Source organism: Haemaphysalis longicornis, unplaced genomic scaffold, assembly GCF_048455015.1.
Source record: "Haemaphysalis longicornis isolate Haplotype H1 unplaced genomic scaffold, Haemaphysalis longicornis Haplotype H1 scaffold_4, whole genome shotgun sequence".
Lineage (NCBI taxonomy): Eukaryota > Metazoa > Arthropoda > Arachnida > Ixodida > Ixodidae > Haemaphysalis > Haemaphysalis longicornis.
In genome coordinates, this window is record NW_027526361.1 from 226907287 (window position 1) to 226923804 (window position 16518).

The 16518-nt window shown below is 48.3% G+C and overlaps 2 protein-coding genes across 3 annotated transcripts in view; one reads left to right on the forward strand and one right to left on the reverse strand.

Moving 5' to 3' along the window:
* The window catches only part of LOC144179683 (organic cation/carnitine transporter 2-like), an 86335-nt gene that overhangs the window by 60501 nt on the left and 9316 nt on the right, over positions 1 to 16518 (reverse strand). The window contains exon 2 of one of the 2 annotated variants that reach the window (XR_013324327.1): positions 3516 to 3710. The exons of the other annotated variant lie outside the window; for it this stretch is intronic. The gene's annotated coding sequence lies outside the window, so the exon portion shown is untranslated. Of the gene's footprint in view, positions 1 to 3515; positions 3711 to 16518 lie in introns of those variants that run through there. 2 annotated transcript variants of the gene reach the window in all.
* The window catches only part of LOC144179682 (beta-alanine transporter-like), a 71642-nt gene continuing 69784 nt past the window's right edge, over positions 14661 to 16518 (forward strand). The window contains exon 1 of the mRNA XM_077708128.1: positions 14661 to 14913. The gene's annotated coding sequence lies outside the window, so the exon portion shown is untranslated. The remainder of the gene's footprint in view (positions 14914 to 16518) is intronic.

A 16518-nucleotide genomic window follows, 5' to 3' on the forward strand; every position in this document is an offset into this window, starting at 1 on the left:
TGGTGTAGAATACCGGCTCTCATTTTGGTTATTTTTTGCAAAACCCACGACCAGGCCGGTCTGTTCTCCCGTTTTCCCTTGTTTAATTGTTTCAGAACGTATGCAAGGTAAAGTCTCATCACACATTCATTAAAATTACTTCCCTCTTCAGTTAGTATTCTGTTTTTGTGTGGTCATTCTTAGTTCACAACCAACTGCATGTTTTACAAAAAAATATCAAAACTCGTTCCAACGATCGTGATTGAAACCTACTGAACAAGCGCGGAGCCGCAGTTACAACCGTTTTCTCTAATACATCGCAATCTCTATCCGTAGATTGCGTTATCATGACAACAAGCTAATTCTCCATCGTTGACAACCTGACTACCTAATTACGACAAGTGAACAAAACTCGGCATAGCGGTATAGTCGACTTATCAGCAAATTTTAATAGAATTGGTTTTTAGATACAATTAATAACACGAGTTAAAAAGGGTCATGGTTTGGGCCTGTTCTTGATGCATAATGGGAACTGAAGGCGCAAATAAGACACACACAAAGAAAGGAGACAACAGAACGAGCACTCCAGTTGTCTCGTCTCGTGGTCTGCTTTGTTTGTCTGTGTCTCATTTGCGCTTTCAGTTCCCATTAAACATGAGTTAAAGCCGTTTTCTTTAATAATACTCCCTTCGTAGATTTCCGTGCTTCGCTGCGCGCCAAGCTGTGTGAGAAAGCCATCTTACAAAACCCAAGCTTCCGCCGATCTTCATAAAGTGGGCTTTACCTGTAAACACGAACGCATTGCTGGGAACTCCAGAGTTAGCGTAAAACGACACAAAGCAGGCTGCAGTCAAGCCCAGCCCAAGAACAGCGCCGCTGTTAGAAATGCCGAAATGGGAGAGCATATCTGGGGAACGGATCTGTCAGCGCGAGACGGTCAATATTAGTTATCTGTCAGAGCAGGGCAGAACGAGCAACGCACGTTCACCCTCTCCCTCGGCCGCTGAATCGTGTGCGAGGAAGACGGGTTGAGCAAAAAAAGTGACCCCTGGCGCCAAGCGCTGAATCTGACCAGCGTTGCCGTTTGAAGCGAAGGAAAAGACAGGCTACCGAGCGTGGTTGGACGCGCAGCGCACATCGGTGTCTCGACACCAGAAGTGCAACATCAGATGTCGCGGCGATGCATTTTGCCACGCGCTCGCGTGCCCCCGCTTATTTTGACGCCGGGTGTACATTGCTAAAACACTTAGAGGCTTTCAGTCGGCCAACCCAGATTTAGATATTAGAGCCTCATCTGCGACTGATATACGCGAGAAATTGGCTATTGGGCAACTGAATGATCGGCAAAAAGAGAAGTCTCGCGGGCCCCGCTGGCAACAGTTAACGTCAGCGGTGCTTCCTGCAGACGTTCGTGATTTCGGGTGGCTGCGCGGCCGGAGGGCCCTGCCGACGTGTGACCGCCTTGCAGCATTTGGTGTGGTTCGCTCTGCCCGGTGCCCGCAATACAGACGCACTGAGGCGCTAGAGCATGCTATTTTTGAGTGTAGTGTGGCAGCCACATTCTGGGTTTTACTCAGCCGAATGTTTGAGCTTCAGCTGGGAGCCCACACGAAATCGAAAGACCCATTTGTCAGCTTTCTTCTGTGTGTGGGTGCCTTTGTTGTGTGGCGCCAGCGAGGTGTAGCCGCCTTGCAAGCACGACCACAGCGTGCCACGTATCCCCTGTTGTGGCGTGTTCGGAAAATGGCCATAGTGCCTCTGCAGCAACTGGCGTTGGGTGAAGAATCTTTCCTCATGCGTTGGTGTACTCGCTTTATCAAGGTTGCCAATAACACCGTGTAATGGTGTGTCGTTCCTTATTAATAAGGTGAAACTTGCGTGCTGAAGGGAGTTGTATGTTTGAGGCAAAGGCGCAGATTAGGCAGCCTGGCTGAGCATGCATCTCTGTGCGGACATAGTAGAACTGATGTGTGTGAACTGTTGCGTTTTTCATGTTCACTCCCAAGCGTGAACTATGGTGTCTGAGCCTCGTGCCAGGGGCATCATTGTAAAGAACCTTCGTGCGGTGGTCTAATTTTTTTGTAAGCTTGTGTGATGTTCACTTCCTTTCATCTGTGGCACATTGCGTAAATCCTGTGCCCTCTCGACCTGTGTAGTAGCTAACTACAGCGGGTCCTAGCTGTAACTAGTTTTTAATAAATTCTCTTTATGTGGACGATACCCAGGGTGAGGCGCGGGCGTTGCACTGCGTTCGCGCTGAATTTGGCACTACCCCCAATGAAGCAGATGGGGCATAGAAATTGCCTAAATCCAGTCCAATGCAAGAGGAGCGCCACCGCCTCGGCGAGCGCGCGATTGCGCCTCCCACTAGTGCTTCTCCAGCGCCCAATGAGCGCGCGTAGTGTGGCAAGAGAGAGACTTACAATGTTTGAATGCACTTACACACTGCATGCTTCGCCCCTCCTCAAATTTCACATTATTAGACATACACTGTTTTTTTTTCATTTTCGGGTGATGAAATTCTACAACTCCTGCTCACCTTTTCAAATGCACGCTACGACAAAATGCTGAGCTAGGTTTTGGCGCTTTTGTGGGTAACACTTGTAAGGGCAAAACAAAAATTGACACCGCAATTAGCGCATGCTGAGAAATGCGCGGAAAATCAAGGTTACCCCAAATAGAAATTACTCCTCTCCAAAGTTTTTTTTTTTGGCAAAACCGCGTAAATTAGCTTTTAGGCTTTAGAATGGTTCACTTATAACCTGCAAAAACCAGTCTGATTCCCCACTGGGCTGCAATATAAGGAGAAAGGCAGGAAAAATTGTTTTACCACTTTAACTCTCTTGGTGGGGCATTTTTTTTAAATCCAGCAATACTGAGTATCTACAGTGGGAGATGCATCTACTTAGAAATTTTCAACACTCCAGGACCAGCAGTCTGGCTTGGTGTGGAGTTACCTGTTAGGCCGTTTCAGCCTTTAAGCTTCTTTACCGCATCTTACAAGAAAACCCTTAACACTGTTTTTGTGTATCTGTATGATTAACATTCGCCAGTATAAACATATTCTATCTTTCAAATGGTTGACAATATATTGGGAATGTGCAAAAAAACACAATGCATTGTGAAGTACAGATCTGAACCATAATCATTCGGTTACATTAAAGGCTCAAACTCCTCTTCAAAGATTTGTTTGCATAGTATTGGCGTAGGATAGTTTGGGTGCTACCATTACCGAACACAGTCGAATTGAACGTAATCTGAAAAAAAATTAATAATCATCGGTAAAAAAACCTGCTATGCTAAATACTACCCGTGTCGCCTAAATATAACAAGCTAAAAGGTGTCTCAAGCAGGAAACCATACACACTGCATGCATCACTTCACACCTCTCGCACACAGTTCGCTCCACACTTCTCCGCAGTCTACTAGTACACACACTACTAGAACCACTATTACACCGAGATATCACTATAGATCCCAAGGTCGAGAGTTCATGACAACACTTTACCATCAATACAACAATTAATAGGGTAGAATAGAAACTTTTATTTGCTTGTTTACCACACGGATAAACTTTGTGGACCACGCTGAAGGAACGGCTCTTCCCGCAGCCCGGCCAGCTCAGCCTCCGGATGATCGAATAGACGAGAGGGCATTTTTAGTAGCATGGGAAACATGAACTTTTGTGGCCGTGCTCTGAGCGCCGCAAAGCCGCGTCTCTTCCAGAGGATCTGGGAACCAACACACAGCAAAAAGAGAACAAACATGTCGTGCGACTTAGTGCGGGCGTCGAGTTTGTTTCGAAACGTCCGTGCTAACAATTTCCAGCAAGTCTTTACAACCTGGCAATCGCAGATCGCATGCTGCAGGGTTTCACGCAGCGCGCACTGTGGGCACTTGTTGGAGTGTGCCACACCCCATGCTGCGATGTGGTCTGCCGTGGGCAGGACACCCCCCTCCCTCCACCCCACCGCCGCGTTGCCAGCTGAAGTCTCTGACGTCGGCCGGTAAAAATTAGGCCGTCAGCCGCTTCCACCTTACATCCCTGCTCCTTCGGAGCTGGTCCTCAGTCAGCTGCGTTTCTTCTAGGGTTTGTGTTGACGACGTCAATGTGAGGGAGTTGCGTTCTGAAATTTCTGAACGACCTTATGACGTGCTTATAAAAAAGGGGGTGGCTGCTCGGATGACGGTCCTACCAGCACACCATCGAAAATCAATGCTCGGTCAGTGCCAATAAAGAACGCACAGAGCTTTCGCCCCGGTAATCCTCATCACGCGCTAGGTTGAACAAGTTCCTTATTGCGAAGAGACTAATCATAGTTTCTAAACCGGGGATACTAAAACTACCCATGCTGCTTGGAAGTCGTAAGCAAGTTCAGGCCACTTTTTCAGTATTCCCACCCAAAAAAAGGAGCCGACCATGGTTCCCAGTATCCTGAGTACATGCTTTGGTGGCCGTGCCACCCACTCTACGTAGTAGTAGGCCGCGGACACGCAAGCGTTTATCACATAGCTGCGCTCCTTCAAACAAATGTCGAAGGGTGCAGCTACCGCTAGCTGCGCCTCTGACTTTTCCTTTAACTGCCTCCAGGTCTTAATCGCCAGTTCGTCCGTCGCGTGAAAGAGAACTCCCAACGCTATCACTCTTGCAACCCTGCCACCAGGCAGGGCTGATTCGAACGGGCAAAAGCGGAGCGCCTTGCTTTCCCCCCTGGTCAGCTGACCACCAGATAACTCGCTGTACAGTGAAATGTCGTAAAAACACTGCGTAACTGTCGTCGTCCCTTAGGAAGAGATCGAGAGAGAGAGATAAACTTTAATCACAGTTGAAGTGAGCATATTTGTGGTCGGGGTCTTCAGTCGGAGACTCCGTTTGTACGGCCGGCTGTCTTCGCCCTTTCCGATAGCAAAAGCTGCGTCGTCCGCGTATGCTGAGACCCTGACCTGACCCTCGCCATGCAACGGAAAGCCGTGTATCGCTGGGGAGGCACCTATTCGGCGCAAAAGCGGATCAAGGCATAGGGAGAAGAGGAGGGGAGACAGCAGGCAACCATATCTTATTCCGCGAGTGGCGGAGGAGGCTTCGGTTAGCTGTTCGTTAACAAAAAGATGCCATGGCATGCCCGTATCCAGAGCCCCCGACCTTGCCACGCAGTCCAGAGCAAAGCCGTATCTTTCCAGTACGGCGAGCAAGTACCGGTGCTCGACCTGGTCGCTTTCGCCTGATCGACCGAGACCAAACAGCCGGAAATGCCCGTCCGCGTGGTGAAGGTGAAGAGTTCTCTAGTTAGTGCCACCGCCGAGACTATAGTGTGGCCGGGACGCTACACGTCTGCGCTTAGCTAACAATCTCCGGGAGCGCCATGCCAATGTGTTTAGCAGCACAGACGCTACCAGCGTGTAGCCCACGCTTAGCAGAGTTATCGGCCCGTAGGGCTGCGGTTCTGAAGGATCGCCACCGGGACTAGCTATTAGAACTATCCTCCCCGCGCGAAACGAGTCGGTTTTCCTTCCTTCGGCCAAGAATGTATTCACCATTCTTAGCGGTTGCTCTTTGAGGACCGGAAAAAAACACTTTGCAAGACCCCGCCGGGATTCCGTCTGGGCCAGTACTTTCCATGGCTTCTCCACCGTAACAGTGGAACACAGACGCTCGTGCAAGTAGCTAGGGACCCAGGGCAGTGCACCGCAAATTACGTATGTGTTTTTTGTAGGTGTTCTCTTCAAGGCAGGGCTTCTCTCAACTGAAAAATTCTTGGAAGTACGGCGAAAACGTTCTGCAGCTATCATCATTATTCGTACTGCGTTCACTATGCGGTGACTGTACGTATCGAACTGGAACATGCGATGCCTGATTGATTGACCTGCTTTAACATGCCTTAAGACAGACGGATCTGAAACTGGGCGTTGCAAAACGAACGCTTTGCGTGCCGTGCGTGACGATGGGCGCAGCAGGCGCTCGTATCGCGCCTTTGGCAGATCCATGTAGTCTCGCATAGAAAACGTTAGTGTACCCGCGCTCTTAACTATACATATCCTCTTGAGGGTTTTGTTTAGCTCACGCGTGATGCGAACCTTGCGCTCGCGCCCTGCCTTGGTAAGAAGTGTGCGCCATCCAGCATTCAGGCAGTCTCAGTTCGCCCCCCCCCTCCCCTTATGCGTCTGCCTTTCCTCCACTAAAGAAACCCTAATCCCTGTCATGCTAACGGCAACAGTAAGCAGGCATTAATCCATTCGCCACAAATTGGGGTTACGATCTCTTGCACGGGACCTAATTTTCATCGGAACTGGCGCGTGATCTGAAATTCTGGGCCCCTCCTCTGGGAAGGACAACCCTTTGCAACTCTCTACCAAGCCAGTTAACTAGGGCGGAAAAAGAGATTTGTTTAAACGAGTGGCCGATCGACCCCCCAGACCATGTTGCCGCAAAGACGTTTCTGTGTAGATGAACTCACGCACCGCAGAGGCGAAACTGTTCCGTCAAGTCGCGCAACGCACCCATATCTCTATACGGCCTTCCTAAGGCTGGCCCGCGAATGCCTCGCCCGAGGTTAACAACACAGTTAACATCGCCCACTAGAAACGTTTGGTAGGCATTAACAAAAGCATGTCTATCGAACGAAAGACATGTACGGAAAGACGCCAGAGTGCAGGCACATACATAATAACTGCCCGCACATGGCGCGAGAACAGATAAAATTTTACTGCAATATCCTGGCCGTTAAATACAAGAGTGACATGTACTTTCTCGCGATGGTAAGCACTCAAAAAGACAACGCCAACGGCTGAGGCCACAGGTTCATTCAGGGAAAAAAATGCATGAACCAATAAACGCTCTTCGAATAATTTAACATCGTGCGGGGTGGGGAAATCGCACTTTTGCGAAAAAAGAATATCAACTTTCCTTGCTCGCTCAAAATGCATGATCTCTCTGCTTGTCAAGGTTGTGGAAGCCCTGAGCATTTAAAGTGAATGCACATGCATTAAAGGATATAAATATCTTAAGGCCTTTTGTCGTTCACAATCCCCTATTCCTCCACAACAGTCAGCGACGCTGATCACGAGCTCAGCTGGCCTCGCTGCACCTTTAAAGAAAAGCGAAGCATACGGCCTTGTGCGGCGCAGCTTCCCTGAGTTTCCCGTGCCCAACACAAACAAGCTACGTGCTTGGAGCGAGCACTCGAATTGCACGTGATGCCAGACCGGAGCAACCGAGTTAGCTGGAAGAGTCCGTGGGCAATAAGGGAACACTGTCACGGGATGTTTGTACAGAGGAGGAAAGGCGACAAAAATGGCCGTCGAACCCAAAACAAAATCGAATATAAAAATGGCAATAAAAGGAGCATCAAGAGACTTTCGTGCTAGCAATCGTTTTAACCACTGCTTCCCATTTCGCCAGCATAAAAGACCGCGGGCAAGCGAGAATAACATGGCCATATGACAACAAAGGATGGCTAGAAAGTCTACTAAATCAAATTATGCAACTTTCATTTACAAATAAGGACTGACGTTGGAGGTGGGCAGACGCAGTTTGTTTCCCGTGTCTGCCGTGCCATCTGAGTGCATTGATGCCGATAACAGCCGCTTGCTGTCCACTCCCTTAAAAACCTAGGAAGTAGCACACCTGATTAATTGAGTTGACCAGACGTGGGTGTTTGCCTTGATTTGGACTGCACGGTTAGCCCAAGGGTGCTGGGTCGGTCGGGATAGAGGCATCCTCTGAGAGTAGAATGGGGCCACCTTAATGGTCAGCTGGTGCCACATCGCGACGGCAGGGCGTTGTCGCCTCACGACGAATGGTCTTCACGTCGCCCTCGTTGGTTGGGGCACGAAGACCACAGCTGCAAGGTGCTCGGCGAAGCTTGGTCGCACGGGCAGGGTCCACTGTCTTGTGTCGTGCGGGGTGTGTGGGAAAGTCAGTAGAGCTACTTTCTTCTGTTTCCATATCTGAAGAGCTTGACAGCGAAAGGGAAGCGTCGGAGAGTGAGCTGCTTTTCGTCGCGGCACTGGGATTGCTAGTCTGCTCCTCAGATGACGTGTCCTCATCAGGAAACGCCAAGTAAGGAGATTCGTCTATCAGCGTCTCTTCAACTGTAGTCGTGGCCTGCGACGTGTCATCGTTGGAAGATGGCGCAGGGCTACAGGGGATGTCGGCAGGTAGGGCTTGTAAGGGGGTAAAAGTCGACTGACGGTTATCGCTGGTATTTCGGGGCAGTTCGGGAAAGTCGCTTCCCGCCTGCGCGTAAGAACGGGGACTAAGGCAGTCTGTCATGGCATGATCTCCCCGACAACTGCGACAGCGGGCCGAGCACGTGTTCAACTATTTGCCGCATGTCTCGCACTACTGCATCACGGCGTTTTACAGTTCGTGCCGCTGTGACCCTTAAGATCACAACGAGAGAACTCTCTTCACGCCCCTGTACTCGCACTGCACCTTGTACCCTCGCACCGACAGGAAGTTCAGGATTGGCGACTTCAACTCGATGCGGACGAGGCGCATGCCGTTCTCGATGCGCGGCCGGCTATTGAAGTTCGGATATTGAATGCTAAGGCCCCAACCGTAAGGCGCTAGGGCTGCACCCAGGCATTTGTCGTTCATGTTGCACTGAAAACGATAAACGCGGTTACGCAAACAATCTGGGGCCCGATGCATGTAACTGGGCACGAAATGCCATTCACGATTATTTCAAAACGATCATTAAGGAACTTAGCTGCAGCAGCGGACGTGACCGCGGCATAAAACTGCATGCCTCCTTCGAGTTGGAGACCCTTCACGCCGTGGCGACCCACAACGTCTTCTATGGCATCCACGATGTCGTCAAGAGAAACGTCTTCCGGCGCATCAAACTTGAGGCACTGTTACTTCGGCACTGGAGGCCTGTGGTGCACGTGTGCGGGATGGGACGGCGTCATCTTGGCCACAAGTCAAGAAAGAGGCTAGTCTAGAAGACAGTAAACATCAAACAGCGCGAAGGGGCGGTTGGGGGAGGAGCTACCCAACGTAAACGTAGGACCGCCTTGCGGAAAAATTGGCTTAACCACGAAATTGACCAGCCGCAACAGCGTGGCAATTAATTTTTCTTCTGCTTTACTGCAAATGGAGTCTTGTGTCGCTAATCACGGCCACACCAGCGACACTCCAGTATTAAACCACTGCTATCCTTGCTCAATTTATAAATTGTTTCATGTTAATTGCTAAGTAAAGTTCGTTTTAAAAAGACAGCCGAATATGGTCGTGCTGCAAAAAACAATTATCTAAGTGAGGGTTGCCTTTTCTCACCATTGCAAAAAAGCAGAAATATATTGGGCAAATAAATACAACTAATGCTCCTCCTGCAGTTCCGACTCATCCTCATCATCGTCATCATCATCACTCATCATCATCAGATATCAAGTCTCTGACAACTGCTGGTTTAATGTATCACTTGTGCTCCTCCGAAAAGCTTTCCCAATTTACCTTAAGCTTTATTCTCCATGCATAATAATGCATGTACTCTGAAGATGTTATTATAATTATTAGCTGACAACCATGGGCCGTGTTATGCACCACACGCGTCGTTCAGGTTTCTAGTCTTTCTGGCAAACCACGGCATGTGGGTAAACAGCTGTCACTACAAAGTTGGTAATGATTGTATATGATTAGTTCCACGACATCCCTACATCAGGATATTACTAAGTGCGAATTGAAGTATCGGTATCCATTTAATAGTACCCCTTTTTCATCAACTTTTCTGGACGTGAATCGTTATCGACATTAATTCGTATTTAACGATGAGGCTGACCAGTGACGAATTTCTCTTTGCAAAACACTGCCCCACGTTTTCCTCCTGATCCTCCTTGTGTAGTTTATAGGTACAGGTATGTTCTTTGCACTCAGCGGTCACATCGAATAGCAAGAAAATTCTGCTAAGAGTTTACATACTTTGAAACAATGAGCAACATAGGGTAAGTCGTGAATGGGGAGGCTATTTTTTAATTTATTTTCCTGACATGTGTACTCCACATTGAGTACGTTGCATGCGTACGTTGTCTTGCCACAGAAGCATTGTTTTTATTTTTCAGCATTCTCGAATGCAAAAATATGAAACTCAATTTTTTAAGAGAACGATAGGTAATACGCCAAGTTTTCCTCGTGCAACCTCAGTGAAAGTCAATGTCAAAAAAACTAACCACTTTTACCGTGCTTGGTTGTGTGTTCACGTGATGAAGCGCCATACGCCCTTTTTTTGTTTGCTTCGCATGCACAGTCTGTGGAGATGACTACTAGAAGGTGACAATGCTGACACTGACGTTCGTCCTGCCATGGAGTAATTACGCGAGGTGGTGGCCGCACGCAGAGTGCATATTCAGCAATGCGAGAGCCCCCCGACTGGGTTACAATATACTAGAAACTACTCACCATCAAGAATTTCTAGGTTTCATTGTCAGTAGACCTTCGGTACATGTGATTGAGATTGTGTAGAATTTTTTGAAACCTTGAGAAAGCGCGACACTGAAAAAACGTGCCACGAACAAAGGGAACAAAGACGAGCGCTTATTGCACGCAGTGTCCAGAGTACTGCAGTGTCCTAGCCTCCAGACTGGGTGAAAATGTTGGTTTGACTGCTCTACTCAAGCAACTATTCTAGAAACGTTGTACAGTCAAATCCCGTTATTGTGAACCTAGGATTAACATTTCAGAATAACGAACATTTTGAAAGTCTCCTGCCAAAGCTGCAATAATTTCTATGTAACAATATTTCACTACTACGAATTTCAGAACACCTAAGTTTTCAGAATAACGTATCAAATTTTATCATCATTATATAAAACAACACTTCAAAATAACGAATTCCCAGTGTACGAAATTAGTGGTGTTGGTGTGAACGACGAACCAACGAGGTAGCGACTGCAATCAATGTGCCACAAACCGCGGAAATGATAACCAAGACCTGCAGGAGCGTGAGAGCGACCACCATTGAGAACTGCTGGAGGAAGGCCGGCCTACTTAAGACGCCACCTGAAGCCGAACACATGATGCCAGACAGTGAAGAATGCAATGCATGAGGTGAAGTTGCAGAAAGGCTCGCCGTCGACGCTGCAGTCACCTTTAAAGATTACGTGCAGTGCGACAATGAAGTAGGCACGTCTGCTGAACTGACGACTCAAGACATCTTCAACACAGTTCGTCGCGATGACGGAACCAGCGACGAGAACGCTGAGAGCGACGACGACGACGCTGAGATAGGGCCCGCAAGCCAAGGCGGAGAAGCAGGATCTAACTCCGATATTTTGCAGTGCATAAACCAATGCCTCCTTTAACTCCAATCCATTAACTCCAATCCATTAACTCCATTAACTCCAATCGCAACCAAGGTCGCCAAAAGGCCAGAGTTAAAGCCCTGGCTACACTCCTGGACAAAAATTACGCCCATCTTCCCGCGAGGGAACCCTGGTGTGATGCGACGCATCGGGGGGGTTAATTGGCGTTTCCATTGGGTTGATTCTCTAAATCGGGTGAAACGTGTTGTGAACGCGTATGATGCATTCCATCGCATGCGGGTGTTCTTATACGCGGGAAGATGGGTGTAATTTTACTTTTCATGAAGGGACCGTCGCTTCATACATGTCTTCATTGGATGAATCAAGTCAAGCACGCAGTCGTCAAGCAAAGTGACGCGAAGTCGAACGAGAGCGAGCGCTGACTGAACCGCCGCAGCGCGATACCCCTTTTTATATTCACAGCGCCTCAAGGAGAGAAGACAACAGAGGAGAGTAGCGCATGCGCACGCTTGCGCGACGGGAGCGGAGCGAAGCGAGCGAAGCGCGCGCACACAGCTGTTTTAAATGCAGAGCATTTCAGTAACTCACGATGTCACCCGCGTTGGCGTCCGTAGTCCGCACGCTCACTGCGCATGCGCGTCGAGTCAAGGCGAAAGCGAACACTCTCTCGCGAGGGGCATTGGATTGGATTCGAACACTCTCTCGCGAGGGCATTAAATTGGATTCGATTGGATTGGATTGGCTTGGCTTGGCTTGGCTTGGCTTGGATTGGATTTAGATTGGATTGGATTGGATTAAAGTGGATTGTGTTGGATTGTGTTGCGTCATAGCCGCGGCACGTTGCGTCATAGCCGCGGCAGACGCGCTGGGGCCGGCGCATGTGCAGTACTCTCTCTTCCGCGGTTTCCTCTCCTTCGGGCGCGCTGCGCATATAACCGGTGTGCCGTTCTCCGGCGAAGCAACATCCGCGCTGGGCTCAAACACCTAGGGTCCTCGCCGCTTTACAAGTACGCCAACGTCGTCGACTGGGACCGGCTTACGCAGTCCCTTCAACGTCTTTAAGCGGCGGAGCACGCGTTCGGAATTCAGTCAAGGGCGTCTTTGCTTGGCTTTCGCTTGACGTGATGCTTTGCTTGCCTCGAGTAGATGCGACGCATTTACTCGAGTGCCCCCCGTGGGAAGATGCGGGCGGCTGTTTTTTATGATAAAGAGGCGAAGTGAGAGCGTTGCGCGCGCAGCTGTCGGAGAGGAGACGGGAGGAGAGTCGCGCATGCGCAGCTGGCGTGCGGGCGCCGGACAACGCCGACGCAGGAGGGACATGCCTCAGAGCAAGAGATGCGTCGCATTTAAAAACGACGGAATCCTCTACACGGACGCCTCACTCCCTATGTTCTCTACATCGGCAACGATAGCCGTCACGACAATTGACAAGCCCATCTACGGTGCTTCCCTTGTCACGCCCTCCCCCGAAGAGGCCGAGGAAGTGGCCATAGCGATAGCCCTTACTCAACCCGGCTACAAGCCCATCATCACGGACTCCCTGACAGCGTACAGGAAATACAGAATAGGGTGGGTGTCCATCACAGTGACCCACATTCTCCGAAAGACCGGCCCTCCAAATACCAAAACCGAGCTTATTTGGGTCCCAGCGCACTCCGACATCGAGGGCAATGAGTTCGCCCATCAGCAGGCCCGCGAAGCTGCCCTCCGGGCCGAGGAAACTGCACAACAACCCATCACTAGCTACCGCAGAAATACTCCGCCACTACAAGGAGGGTAGGGCACGTTTTCCCCTACGTCCCTACTCCCTTACTCGACAAGAACAATGCATCTATCGGAAATTCAAGCCGGTCATTTCTACACCCTGTACTTCAAAACAAAATTTGCCCCGTGCGGTACGACAAGAATGCCCTTCCTGCAAACGACTCGGCACGCTCCGCCACGTAATTGGAGAGTGCGACTTTTCCCACGCCATCCCACCTCCGTTCCCCCCGACCAACAACGCCTCACTTGAACGATGGGAGACTTTGCTGCTAAGCGCAGCCCTGGAGGACCAGACCGTATTGATCGCCAGGGGCCTGGAGGCCCGAACAGCATATAGAGCCCGCGAAGAGGGCCCCAATCCCTCTGGCGCCTAACGGTGCCAGAATTGTTATTTGAATATTGTCTTTTCTATCTCTAGCAAAAATGCGCACTTTTCTTAGCAGCTGCATCAATGCGACCCAGGGAGTGCACAAGAACCCGGACAGCTTCGTATCCTTCGTCTTGCAGCAGTTGAGTGGCACACGTCGGGCAAATATTACCGATTTCTTCAAATAAACGTGCCTCCAGACACGCGTTAGAGGCTTACGCGATTGTGCCCGTGTTCCTAGTAAAAGTAGGTCGACGCTTTTGTTACGTTCACAATTTTTACCGCACATTTTTTTTATTTCTTCACTATAAGGATTATTCAAAATAACGAACTATTTTTTGCGGTTCCTTGAAATTTGTTGTATCAAGATTTGACTGCACATGTTTTTACACATTCTACGTATCTGTGGGCGTGTAGAAAGAGCGTGTTACTTTTTATGTATATAGGGAACATAAGTATGTCACGCAAATGTGACGAATTTTTGTTCTATTTCTAGCTGTCAAGATTCATTTCTTGAGCGTGGTGTCGTTTGAATTCCAAAGAGTAAAGAGGAAAAAGTCGGAACGCTGCATTCGGATAGACGTCGGCTTCATAACGCGCTGGACCCAGGTTCGATTCCCACGACGGGCAGCAATTTTTTCTTGCTGCTACTTCATCACCATCATGTGCCCTCCAACGGTGCAAAGTTGGCATTCCTGCAGTGCGTTCTCGTGTACGGTTGCCACCAGTGAGGCAAAGCTAGCATCTCTTTAGAAGGCGTTGTTTTTCTGAGCATCTGGGCGGCATCCATTTTGTCTTTTATGATGTATAATAGCTAGCGCTGTGGAAGCTCCTGAAACACTGTCACAAGGCTTCGCAGCATGGGAATACAGCTTCTTTACTACCACCAACACCGCGTTCCGATTAGCCTAGCGGTATTTTGTGCTGTTATTCTTGGGACAGTGTTTCCACTCAATGCAGAATTTTCTTGCTTGCAGCTGTTCTGACAGCCACAGCAATGTAGTTTTTACGCGGAGGACAAAGGCAGAACACTGGGACAAGGCTGGTAGGTTGCCAGTAGGTCAAAATACTAATAGTTTTTTCTCCAGGTCAAGGAGATAACTGTCACCTTCAACCCTAATTTTCTCGCTAGCTTGAAATTGTGAACGCTTGCGCTCCAGTCGTGGAAACATGGCGTTGAAGCACAAAGTGTATGATCATGGCTGATAAGGGCCGTAAACTTGGCACGCTCCAGGAGCAATTGTGTTTATTGTCACAACGTATGTGATAAAGCAAAAGCCCAGATGCCCTAACATCACTGAAATCTTGCTGCACAGATTGCCACTTTGTCCGGAGCAGCGTAGCTGAGAAACCGTGGGGTTCTTCCAGTTCTGCACTCAGATTCCCACAGTCGCCAATTGGCGAAAATATCACAAGCTTAGAGTGGCATATTACGGGCGAGTGCTCAACAAGTCATTCCGTTTCAAATTTCCTGGCCGTGAGCGATAGGCATTTGGAGTTCCTGAAAATTCTTTCTCTGGGTACCCAAGGCAAGCCTCAAGGTAAATATACGTTTTTGTTTTATAGATCTTGTGTGACCAAAGGAGCAATGACGTTTTGCAAATTCTATCAAATTCCGACATAACTTAGCTAATCCGCTCGGTGAACGTCTACCTTTTAGTCTCCTGCTGAGTTCAAACAGGAGATGGCTAGGCAAGAAGAAATTTTTTTTCCCATAACAAGCAACTCGTGAACTCCGCTTTGAGGGTAGAATCGTTTACTTCTTCGGAACTCATGAATGGGCTTGCAGGCGTAGTACAGGAGCGGATTTAGATACAGTAAACGTGTGATACATATTCGCTTTTGGCAGTGAACCCAAGCGGCCACGAAGGTGTGTTGTTTTACTTGTAACAGCTGGAGGCAATCTACCTGCCAACTGCTTCTCTTATTGACTACACAGGCTACGTCGTCTCAAAAATATCTCTGCCCTTCCACACAAAATTTCGCACATATCAGCAAAAACTGAGTGTGGTATTATTTATAAAAAGTGCTATTTACATATATGCATACACAGAGATGTATGTAAATATAGATACATATGCACGCATGTGCATTTGTGCATGCGCGCGTGTATCCTAATAGCTTTATGAATACAGCGGTCGCTCAGTAACTACATAATGGGATTCCACCAGTTTACCAAATTAAAAAAAGCATAGCGAAGCACCTTAGGGCCTTTTAAATAAAGATGAGCTCTCCTAGAATTGCTATAAAGAAAATAAATTAGAGACATCGTGTCTAGCGAGGCAATCAAACACCCGACCTTCGCAGATTACGTGTCAGACCCTTCAGTAATTCGACTCCCCAGGTGGCTGCAGCTTCTAACGTATTTATGTCTACCGTAGAGTTCGGAATGAACGCCCTCAACCCGAAACATTGCCCAGCACCGTTTAGGGCGAAATGTTCAATTTACTGAAGGTCACAAAGGTCGCCCACCCCTAAAATTGGTGGCTTTACCACCGATGAGAGAACAAAGCAAACGCGAATACTCTATTCTTGCGTTGACGCGGTCACTGTTTTGTGCTTTCTGCACTTGACCCGAAAGTCAACCCTTCTCGCATGTTTCGTCAACTCCGCAATTTTGGTTGGCGTTGGGGCCAGCTTTTGCACTTTTTAGCACCTTACCCGAAAGTTCGCCCATGCCAGATTGCTCACTTGGTACCTGTGGTGTTTGGGTGGGCGTTCTTTCGGAACACTGCGGTATATATATATATATATATATATATATATATATATATATATATATATATATATATATAGTCTGAAAAGATAAAAAGTCACACAAATAAGTTTACTGACGTTTCACGGAGAGGACTACCTTTCTTCAGATATATATATATATATATATATATATAGATCTAATCGAAAGGCGGTGGTTCGGTCCCCACTCTGGGATCATGTGTTCTTTCTTTCTCACGTAATTTATAAAAATAATATTAAAACCTTACTAACCACAAAAAAATAGTCTAGCCTATCCCCTCATTTCCAAACTATATATATATATATATATATATATATATATATATAACGGATAACTTCACCGGATTTACCTTCGCCTGTCCTCATTCTAAAAAACAAAGTTGAAATTGTGGTTGATAATGTTCGAACAA